We start from the raw sequence: 11,659 nt of genomic DNA on the forward strand, positions 1-11,659 counted from the left end.
AGACTGAAAAAGCTTTGCCTATGCAAAGCGTTAAATAGCTGTGATAAGTCAAGGACACGTAGGTGACTTCTTTACAAGATTTGGCTTTTTGCATGAGAATGCTTTGAGTCTTGTTTATTCTTTATTTTCGAGGGTGCTTCAATTTTTGAACAGTCTTTCTCAGTATTACTTAATAAAGATGTAATGTAATAACTGAATACTGCGCAAGACAGACACTTGGTACATTTAATAGAATAGCACAGAGGTCATCTACCAAAGCAGTTGTTTCCCTTTTGATACGCATTTTTAACGATATTATGAATTTACCAATGCAGATTATAATTAATCATATATTTGGAACTTTTTAGATATGTCTGTCACAACTTTCCTATTGTAAATTAACAATATCAAGTGCCTTAAATAAATAATCTTGTAAATTATGGAAGCAGCTGAGACTTAAAAGATGGCTCAATAAAGTTCTTTATATTATATTTGTTTGTAAATGCGGTTGAATAATTTTCTTACATAGTACTTTTTGTTCATGCGTTTGGATACTGCTCTTACATAGTTCTTTTTACATGTTAACAAATAAATAACATCACATTTGGCAAAGTTAATATTATAGATCACATATTAGGTGTTAGTTTGGCATTACGGTTACTGACATTTGTGCTTTCGTTAATGACGTAACAGTGCGAACATCTGAGTCGATTATATTTGGTCCATGTACCATAACTTTTAAACATTTAACAACCTTATTTCGTTCAGTATTTAACTATGTTGAAAGTGTTAAATCTGATTTCGGAGCCAATATCTCATACTCTCTAGTTACAATTTTGATAATTCTAAAAGACAATCTTATGTTTCATCTGCGTCTTCTATTCTTAGTTATGCACACAAGTTCTTCCATTCAGATTCATTTCGTGACTGCCTGCTTTATGGATTATGTATAAACTTCCAAAGCGTCGTATGTAACAGTTACATATCCATTCTGTAATTATATTTTTCCTTTTAAGTATGCGCCACCATATTTATCTTTATGCGATTGTAAAACATTCTCACATGTTGTACTAAATATTATACTTTTTTCTATACCAAACAGCGCCGTCCCTTCATGTAAACAATAATGTGTTCAGAATTACTCGTCAAAACACACCGTGCAACATAAAATTCTATGCAAGAAAATAGAAGTCAACTTTTCAAAAAGTTAATGCATATTAACCTCATGTAAGACTTTGATACATGCATTAATCTCGTGGTTCTTTTATTAAGTACCAAACTCTTTCTTATTACACTTTATTAACTGACAGTGAAGATTTGTTAAAAGAACCAGATCACAATGCGGCACGAAAGTTTGGCAGAAAATGTTCATGTGAGCAGTGTGGACCGCAGCCACTGTTTGTTGAATGTACCTAAATTAGTCAAATCAGTGCCTAGGCTTTACGTTTACTATCAGATACGCAGCCTTTTGTCTAAATGTACAATACCAGTCCGTGGTAAGGATGGTTCTAAATCAAACAGTAAAAGCATATACAGTGAAACCACTCAAAACAATATACTTTTGCTTGGGACCAAATTTAACTTTTTATTTTTGGCGGGAATGGGATTGCTGAGAGTATCGCCGAAGTGACAAATGTCGTTTTATGTAAATAGATGCACAAGCGCCTCGCCATTGATACTACCCTTTAATTTGAGTAGAAAGGCTGCAAATGTTATAGTTAATTTTTTCACGTGTTTAGAGGGAGGCAGAGTGCATTGTGTTTATGTGAGCATGTAAAATAGAGCAGGCTTTCATGTGACAAAAGATGAATTATGTGAGAAAGTAGATAATAAGCCGATAAACTTAATCATGCTCATCTAGCTTATCCACACTTGTTTAATTTGTTAACAAATGACTTTAAATAATATGTGTATTTTGCATGAGTATGTGTGTGTGTGCCAAATACATAAATAGACAGAGGTCTTATCCTTTTATTTTGAGAGAGAGAGAGGGAGAGAGAGAGAGCGAGAGAGAAAGTGAGAGAGAATGTGATAATGTAAACTTTCAATCGGTAACACTTGAGATGACCCCATTATCCCATTACACAACAAAATTACTTGCGTTATTCACTGCTCTAAAAATGCAAGGAGAGTTTATTACTTCGTATTAAGACTATGTATCGCATCGACTGCAGCAGTACGTAGTCTTGTATTATCACATAAATTAAGGCGAGAGAGTCAACACCATACTCCCAACGTTTACCCTTAGATTAGTTTTCGTTTGTCACGTGATCCGATTAGTATAATCAATCTATATTTAGACGTTGAAAACCCCACGTACGCTAACGTTTGGTTCTGCTTAAATAATATTTTTAGACTTATTAGACTGAATACAAGGTTCATTACCAATATTCCGACATTTCGTATCAAATAAAAGTACATTTTTTAAAAATTTATCCAGTAGAGAATATTTAGAGAGCAAATAATTCGGTTTAGCTAGTGTCGGCCTGAATCTGAACAGGTGCTCGTTCTAAGTACTAACGTACCTTGCGTGATATGGCAACGTTTACGTGTGATTCATTTACGGAAGAGTGTAATACCGTATAGCTAGTTATAAATGACCTGGCACAGTGACATGTGTGTATTTTACTTAATTCGTGATCGGAGGCTATTTGTATACAGTAAATAATAAGATTTTGTGGAATGTAGCAGTAACAAAACCTTTTCCAAGTATGAACTGAGTCTCTGCTTTATGAGTGCGGTTGTTTTTTTGGGGGGGGGGTAGTGGTAGGGGGAGTAGTGTTAAATTGAAATTATGGACCGAGACTTTGTTTCGCAGTTCCAATTAGATGGGTTTCGGTTTACTGGAGAACATATGGTATATTAAAGAATTAAAACCTCTTGACTAACACTCTTTAAAAGTGTACATACTTCATCACTGCTAGAGATACTCCAGTGCCAAAAAAAGACAACAAACAAACAACCTAAACAATAATTTTAAACGAAAACAGGACTTACTGGATTAAAATCACACATTATATGACAGACGATGAAAAGTAATATCAAGCAACAAAAAGAAAATGTTGTGGTCTTAAATGGTTATTTGAGATAACAAACCCTACATAGATTACACCAATATGCAGACAATTAGGTAGGTTGGATATTGTTCTATTGACAAGATAGAAATTGCGTGACAAATGAAAGTATTCAAAAGACAAACAAAACTTACTAGAGAAATGAGAACTTGCAATTAAATAGATAAGTTGGAAACATGAACTCCATAAACTACTTTGACAGTGTCATACACTACCAAAACGTACATGAGGTCATTGGTTTTATGACAGATATATTACGACTTACCTGAAAATACAGAAAAGCATTTATATGTACACTAATGTTGTTATATTAATGTCTGAGCCAATTAAGAACACGTCATGTTCCTGGGTGTTTTGCTGATACCTCCAATTCATAGAACAAATACTTAGTCCACAACTGTAGCCAAAACAAGTAAAAGACATTGTACTTTTTTATACTTTTTATATTTGTACCTTTTTGCAAGCTAAGAAGCAAACTGTTCATAAGTTTTGAAACTTCAGGTTCTGAATCTAAGATAGCAATGATTTAATTATGTAATACTGTCCAACACAGACCAATACATGTCAATATGTTTCACCCCTTGCTAATGTTGTCAATGGATGGACTATCTTTGTATCAAGAAGGAATATTAGTGCCAATTGTGTCCATCCATCACCACGTACTAAGCTTTAATAAATTGACAACAAAGAGCAACGGATGACAGTGTTAAACCTATTATAGTGGTTATAACAACTATCCTTTTCTTTCACGTAATGTTATTGTAACATCTCGTGATTTTTTGGACTACTCTTGTGGTTCCTCCAATTGTTCGGTTTTGCCTCTTTTAGATTATTATAAGTATTCACTATACAACCTGCCATGTTCAACTCTACATGGATATTCGGATCTGTATTAAGGAACCTTGCTTATATTTTTTATTGTATTTTCGTAACATTCAATTTATTTGTAATAAAATATTTCCTCAGCTTTTAACGTGACACTGTGTCTAAAGACTGTGGTGTTATTAAAAATCGGTGAAGACCTAATGTTCTTTCGCCTGTTCATGTGTTTAATACACATGGGAGTAGTTTAAAATACTGCAGAATGACGTTTGGGCACAACGTCTGAACTCTCCTTATCCACATGAATTGGATGGATGTAATCTTCGAAATTTAAAGGAGGCGATTTAATGGGATTGAGGTACCCATCGAGGTCGTCCTTAACTTTGACGTCAACAAACCTCACTGGTTGGCTTGATTCATTTTTTACAGAAGTTACATTTTGCCCAATTGGATGTTTCTCTATGCCTCGTTCAAACCCGGCTTCGATGGCACTGCTCAGTTCTCCTTCTGCATTGCTTACAATTGTCCAGTAACTACTAGGCTGGATTTCTTCCTGTACGTCGGCATCATCTTTGATAGAATCTCTAAATGTATTGCTAGTTGGACCTCTATCCACATGTAAGCTGGAAAAGACAGGTCATAAATTTTGAGATAAACCAGGATATATATTATATTATATTATATTATATTATATTATATTATATTATATATATATATATATATAATCTGTGAGCTTGTATTGCATAGTAGCAAGTTTGCCATTCAGTAGCATCGAATCATATTTCTATGGTACAGATCTAAAACATATTCAGTGAGTTGATTCATAATGCACTAATGTTTATCCGTGTAATCTTCAATAAAACATCTATAAATTGTGAGAATGTCGAAAGGCATAATAAATATATATTTCCAGAAGAAACATTATTGTCTTATTTTCCTAGCGCAGAGTTTTTCTTCCTTAACTTTCAAAAATGTCAAGTTTTATAAAAAGTACGATCACATTACCAAATCCTGATTTGGTGCAGACGACAGGCCAGGAAAACAACAGCTAAAATGATTCCAGTTCAGAGAAGAATGTACAGCAAATGACGTTTGAAAGGAAACTCTGGAATAAAACAAAAAATCAACATTTTTATTTCTTTATGTGCCTCCGTGCGTACGTGTGTGTATGTGACTTCCAAAACGAAACATATCAGTTACATATTACCTAAATAGTCCTTAAAATAAACTGAACGTGCTGAATTACAAAAAAGTGGACATATGATTAGAATTACATGTATTATCATTATTAGAATGAAATATAGCAAATAAACGAATAGCATATCAACAATTGAAAACGTACATTGGAACAGCTAGCCCATAAAAGAATACGACAATGGATTTATTTGTTTAGTTTCTTTTTTAGGAATTTAAAGCTGTGTTTATTTTGGGTGAGTCTCTAGTTTAATGAATCAGATATATCACCTTCTAGACAAATAGAGGTAATGTTTACAACTTTCCACGAGGATGTAAAAGTGTATGTACGTATATATTATTGCAGAGCGATTTGATGCATTTAGCTGAAACTTCATTGTAATTTCAAAAAGTTATATAGTAATTTGATCATATTAGTGGGCGGGGCTTTTGTTTCAAGAAACCGAATATATATAAAATCAATTGCCGTAAGGTGTATACAGTTAGTACTGTATTGAAAAACATAATACCTATAGAGAAAGATGAAATGTGGATATTGTTTCTAGCATGGAATAAATAATATAAATAAATAGCTTGATAGCAATAAAACGTTTAGTTTTTAAATTCCATTTCGGGATTTGATAACGACATAAGGAGCTACATTTGAGTCTTTTGAGAGTATGGCGTACAATTCCTTTCCTCTTTAATTTGTATTGTTTGATGGTTTTTACAGGTCTATATGGTATGTATGCCCGTATTTAGTAACGTACCCTAGTCAAAAATCACATTAATGGTCTACATCTCTAGTTACATTTTTTTTTAAACAGCATAATATATAACTAATATGTCTATATGATTATATATTATATATTCAGTTTCATTACTGTTAGAAGTAAACATTTTTATTTGAAACAGGGTCTAGGATGTAAGTTCATTGCATGGAAATTCTTAAACTTGTTGAATGTTTTAGAAATGAGACTGACCTATGCCTTGACTATATTTGTGTGTCTCAGCGTTTATATCAATTGTGTTTACTTGAAACATTGTTACTTTCTATCTTAACTTTCAAAGTAAAATCATTCTCTTTGTAGTGTTGTGTTATTAGTTTGGGCGGATTCATTTATTTAAAGTATTTACTAGAATTACAAAGTGCTCATTAATACTTCTTGGGCAACCAGTAATATACATTTTGAATAATAGTATTGTGATACATCTAAATACAGTTAACACATCGCCACATTCCAGTTGATTGGCACATTAGCACATTCGAGATTATATGAATACAATCAATATTGGAATTTATTTGGAACACCGCTGAAAATTAAATTGGAACTCTATACATTTTGGCTAGTGATAGAAGGTTTAAGACTGAGTAGGATTTTATTCACAATACTGTAAGTGCTTTCTTAATATTTATTTTGTACTCTAAGTAGATAAATTATTTATTGAATTGTACCAAACATATTTCTTTGCGCTATTTTTAACACTTAGTTTAAGACAATGGAGTCGTAACAATGCTATGTATATTTAAACTGTATTGTATAATTGACCTTTGTAACTAGTTGAGAACAGGAACTGGTTCTACTTGACTAATGCCTTTTTTTTTAAACAGCATATTACATAGCTTATATGTCTCCTTTGTCCACGGATGATGGTAGGTGTTGGTTCTACCTGTCTCTTGGTTTGTATATTTAAACAACACATTACACAGCTAATATTTCTCTGTGACTGTACAAATTACGGTAAGATCATTATTACTTGGTGGTAAACATGTTTAAAAATGTTTAGTTCAATATTTTGTTTCATTATTAACTGCGAATGTTCTAGAAGGAAGTTGTTTATGAATTTGATAGGAAGATGACCCTAGTGTTGGTTCTGTTTTTGTATCTTTTCTTATTTGTATAAATGTATTTCAGTTCAAAATTACTCGATCCTTATCTTCACATCAGTCTTAATAAAATCAAATTGAGTTCAAATAACTTTTTTATTTCATTTCTCCCATAACATGGCTGGTCTTAGAGGTGCCAAAGATGAAATTCCCGCAATCTCTCTCCATTTCTGCCTTGTCCTCCACTGCTCTTTGATAATTTGCAAAATCCGTGAATCTTTGATGTTATCTTCGCATCTCTTCTTCTGTTTGCTTCGGTTTTCTCTTTCCTCTCACTGTGCCTTGTATGATTGTCTTTGACATCCCAGATGAGTGTTTGACCTGAAGATATCATCTCAGTTTGAGGTTCTTGTCAGTGGTTGGCAGATCTTCAGATGGTCCAATTGCTCCTTGCGTAAATCATCGCTATAGACGTCTAATTATGAGATATTCAGGATCCTTCGACAACATCTCATATATAAAGCATGGATTCTTGTCTCTCGTTCAGCGTTCAGGGCCCATGTCTCGCATGCATACAGGAATATGATATGAAGAGGACCCAAGCATGATGTTGCTGTTGTTCCAAACGGGCGTCTACTTAGCCAATGCAACTGTTGTCTGAGTAGTCCCGGAAAGGACTTCAGGTTTTGAAACTTCAGTAGAGGAGTATCTCTATCATCTAGGTATATGAAGCTTGTACCCAGCTTATGTCCATTCACTCATATTTCCTTTCGAATCCCACTCAGTTTGTTTACCATTACCATGGTCTCATCAGTGCTGATCTCCGTCACATACCTTAGTGATGCTTGGTTGAGACAGTTCACTAAGGTTTCCAGTTCTTGTCCATCTCCTGCACAGCTATCGATATCATCAGCGAGGCGCAAGCTGGTCATTGTTCTGCCTCCAGTGGTGACACTGCCTGCATGGTGTTCCAAGGTATCCGACATGCTCAGTTCCAGGTAGGTGTTTTAGAGAGTGGACGACAGGAGGCAACCCCGTCTGACTTCGACTATGTTTCTGAATCAATCTCCTATATTGCCTTTGACATGAAGTACACCAGTCACCTTGTCATACAGGTTTTTTATGATTCTGATTATTTTTTTGTTTATGTTGTACATCCACATGCTGGTCCATAAGGCTGCATGCCATAGCTTGTCGAAAGTCTTCTTAAGGTCAATGCAGACATGATACAAGTCATGCTGATGGCTCAGATAATTATTGCAGAAGATTCCAAGGTTAAAGATTTGATAGCTAGTGCTACGTCCTGCTCTGAATCATGTCTACTCGTTAGCAGTGATGTACTCTGATCTTAAGCAAAACCTTGTTAGTTGACTGATGAGGCAATTTTGGCACTGCTGTAGATTCATTTTCTAACGAAGAGGGATGATCAGAGTTTTGGTTCATGCGGTGGGCCATTCCTTTGTCTGCCAGATTGTGTTGCAGAACGTTGTGAGGACATCTATCACTAAGATTCATCATGCTTAAACATGTTCCGCTGGTATATTGTCTACCCCATCTTAATTTTCTTTTTTTGTGTGCCTGTACTGCAGTCTATATTTCTTCCCTTTGGATCGGGTGGTCAACCTCTGTTGTAGTCAGTGGGACGATTAGTAAATCTAAGTCTCCAGAAGTCTCCTGGTTGTAAAGGTCTAAACAGTATTCCGTCCAACTGTTAAGAATCTCTTGTTATTCTGTGACATTCGTACCAGCCTGGAGACTGCTCAGGTGGTCTAATTAGAGCGCTCTCCTGGGATGCGGGTGGTCGTGGGTTAGATCCCCGCCCGAGTCATGCCAAAGACTTACGAAATGGTACTAGCAGCTGCCTCTCTTTGCGCTCAGTACTAAGAGGTTAGTGTTAGGACTGGTCGGCCTCTTGTCATCATACTCTCACTGGGCTGGACCAGATGCTATATGTCTGAGGTATAATGCCACGGTGCTAGACATCACTATAAACTGTCACAGTGCAGACATCGCAGAGATATAACTGAACAATAGTTGAGACTACATTAACAATCCAAATTACACACACACAAAATACTAGCCTGGATAGTGTCAGTTCTCCCTTGTTTCTATGTTATAAAGGTCTTTCACAAATTTGTCGTCCTTTTAATTGTTATTCTGGTTAATTTTCTCACAGTGGTCCTCTAACCAGCTTTCATTCGCACTCCCTATGCTCTTCTTAATCATGTTTGCAATTTTCCTTTGCGTTTCTGTTCCTTCCAGGCATTCCCGCTTCCTCCTCAGTTTTACCCTCACATCATAGAGGTCGAGGACATCTGCTTTGACCCAGGGCTTCTTTATCCTAAGATTCTTGCCAAGGATATTACTGGCTGAACCTAACGAATTTGGTGATCTAGGAGTCTAGGCTGATTGTTTCAACACCCATAATTGTGCGTGGTGTATATTTGCATCATAGTGATGCCTCAGGTGCTTGTACCACTCATGGACATCTAAGTGTTTCAAGTTCAATCATGACCCTAACATGTCTTGTCTTCTTAGTTTTACTCAGACGAAGTTTAGTCATCACAGGAAGGCATGGTCACTTCCTAAGTCAGCTCCTAGGAAGCTACGTGTTGAATTTAAGTGGAGTTTCATTTAATATTAGAGATCATTTATGCATTTAAGTTATTCTTTGAAATTACAAAGTGTTCATTTATGATTTCAGAATAAATCATGTTTGGGGGATTACTGTGAATTTATTCAAGGGCATTTTGGATTATATTATTGTGACACAGCAATAATCAACTCTTTTTACCTTATATTCTTGGGAAATAAATCATTTGCTTAACCTTTTTTGTTACTTAGTGTAAGACCACTCACTCACTCATAATAATAATAATAATAATAATAATATAATAACAATAATAATAGTAATAATATCGAAGACATATGATGACTATATGTTTTTATGGCCTACTCTATAAGTCAACATTGTATCAAGAAATAAAAGAATTGTACTGAACATCTATTTCTGTAACACTGTGTGAAATAAATTGTAAATTTGTATATATAATTTATACAGAACCTTCTGCATCTCCATGCGATGTAATTGCCTTGGTCGTGTAATGATTGATTGCTGAAAAATAAACACAGCGTGGATTCATAATAGACAATCTACTTAATGCAAATTTATTCAAAACTAACATCAGCCTTATACTCAAAATGTTACAAATTAGGCGCTTAATAATTCGCACTATATTGTTCGTGGCCTTCTAAGGAGTATAAATGTTTGATTATACACTAGATCTTATATGCAAGAGTCTTCAAGTTGCTTTAGTTTGCTTTGAACATAATATAACACCATTTTAAATGTATCAGTATCAATACTTCACTTTGTCTATTTTACATTGCTGTGGAATAAACTCCATTCGTTATGTTTTGCATTATGGATCGGAGGACTAAATTACAAATAAAACGTCCTGTAGCATTATCAACAATTATCACAGATTTGCTTCCCTTGATATCATTGTAATTACTAATACGTACTGAACAAACAAGTACGATAGTGAAAAAATAAACAAAAGCGGGAAGAAAATAATAACACCAACATATTATTGCCATGGAAAGGTTATTAATTTTTATTTCTCTGATATAAATTACGGTGGTACAAATAGGCAACACCTGGCTCATTAGTGTCTGTCCAAAATGCTCCAAATCCAAGCTGTTTGCACTATTTCTGGCACTTTTTACTTTAGCTACGTTTAGTGTAAACGTGGTTTATTGCTAATAAATAAACGATGGGATCACACATAAGATGGTTGCAATTTAAGTAGGTCTCTACGCATTTCAATTTGCAAAAATGCTTCTTTGTCTTAAATTCACATAGGTTTTCATTTTACCTAATCAAACAAATCTATCTGCGTATACAACTTGCTACAGTAAGTATTAAACGGTATGCATACCTGAATGAAAATAATTAAAGTGAAATAATCTGCACATACAAAAAGATTAAATATATTTTTCTTGCCTAATCAATCCAGTCTTGAGTGAATTGTATGTGACTATGAACACATGCATAATCAAAGTATAAATGTAGATCAGCCCATAAACCTACACGATTTTTCATAACAATAAGTTCGAAAATATTAAGGATATTAATCACAGATATTTTCCCTACCTGATTTCACGATGAGAGAGATAGTATCTGAAATCGTGGCATTGTCTTTTCTTGCATTCGTCGCGTGACATGTGTAGTTACAACTTCTGCTTACATTGACAAGCATGAGTTCCGCACCAGGTATCAGAATGTCTGCATTTGTTCCAGTCCAGCCTATCTTACATGGTGGGAAGCAGTCGGCTGAGCAAGATATGGTTATGGAATCATTTTCATCCAAATGAATAATTTTGCCTGATGAACTAAACGAAATTACATCAGGGCCATCTAAAGAGATAGAGAAGAGAAATGGGATGTAATTTTAAACAGAAACTCATTTTGCATCACCGAAAACTGTATCATGGCATAATCCAGAAAGGTATATGTAAGAACTAATATCTGTCTGACCAAGATATACTTCCGTAATAATAATAATAATAATAATAATAACAATAACAATAATAACAGCAATGCTGAAATATTACTCAATGCATATTGAATTTGAAATCCGGTAAATTTACCCTTCAAATTAAGACGAATATCATACAAAGTTCAATTTTGACAGAGAAACTGTGTATACATTTTCTTTCCTGATAGCAGCATTTTGTTTTATGTTTAGTGAATGCAGTCTAAATGTTTCATCACAAAGAA

The 11,659-nt window shown here is 34.5% G+C and overlaps 1 long non-coding RNA gene across 1 annotated transcript; it reads right to left on the reverse strand.

The window, feature by feature from the left end:
• Positions 1-4,276: 4,276 nt before the first annotated feature.
• LOC149771944 (uncharacterized) lies at positions 4,277-11,222 on the reverse strand. Its single transcript, XR_016418084.1, has 4 exons — positions 11,033-11,222; positions 9,941-9,991; positions 4,881-4,980; positions 4,277-4,498 (listed from the first exon to the last, which is right to left on the reverse strand). It is a non-coding gene; the product is annotated as an uncharacterized LOC149771944 (long non-coding RNA).
• Between the last annotated feature and the right edge of the window lie 437 nt (positions 11,223-11,659).

This window comes from Sinohyriopsis cumingii, unplaced genomic scaffold (genome assembly GCF_028554795.1).
Source record: "Sinohyriopsis cumingii isolate HCF-2022 unplaced genomic scaffold, ASM2855479v2 utg001564l, whole genome shotgun sequence".
Lineage (NCBI taxonomy): Eukaryota > Metazoa > Mollusca > Bivalvia > Unionida > Unionidae > Sinohyriopsis > Sinohyriopsis cumingii.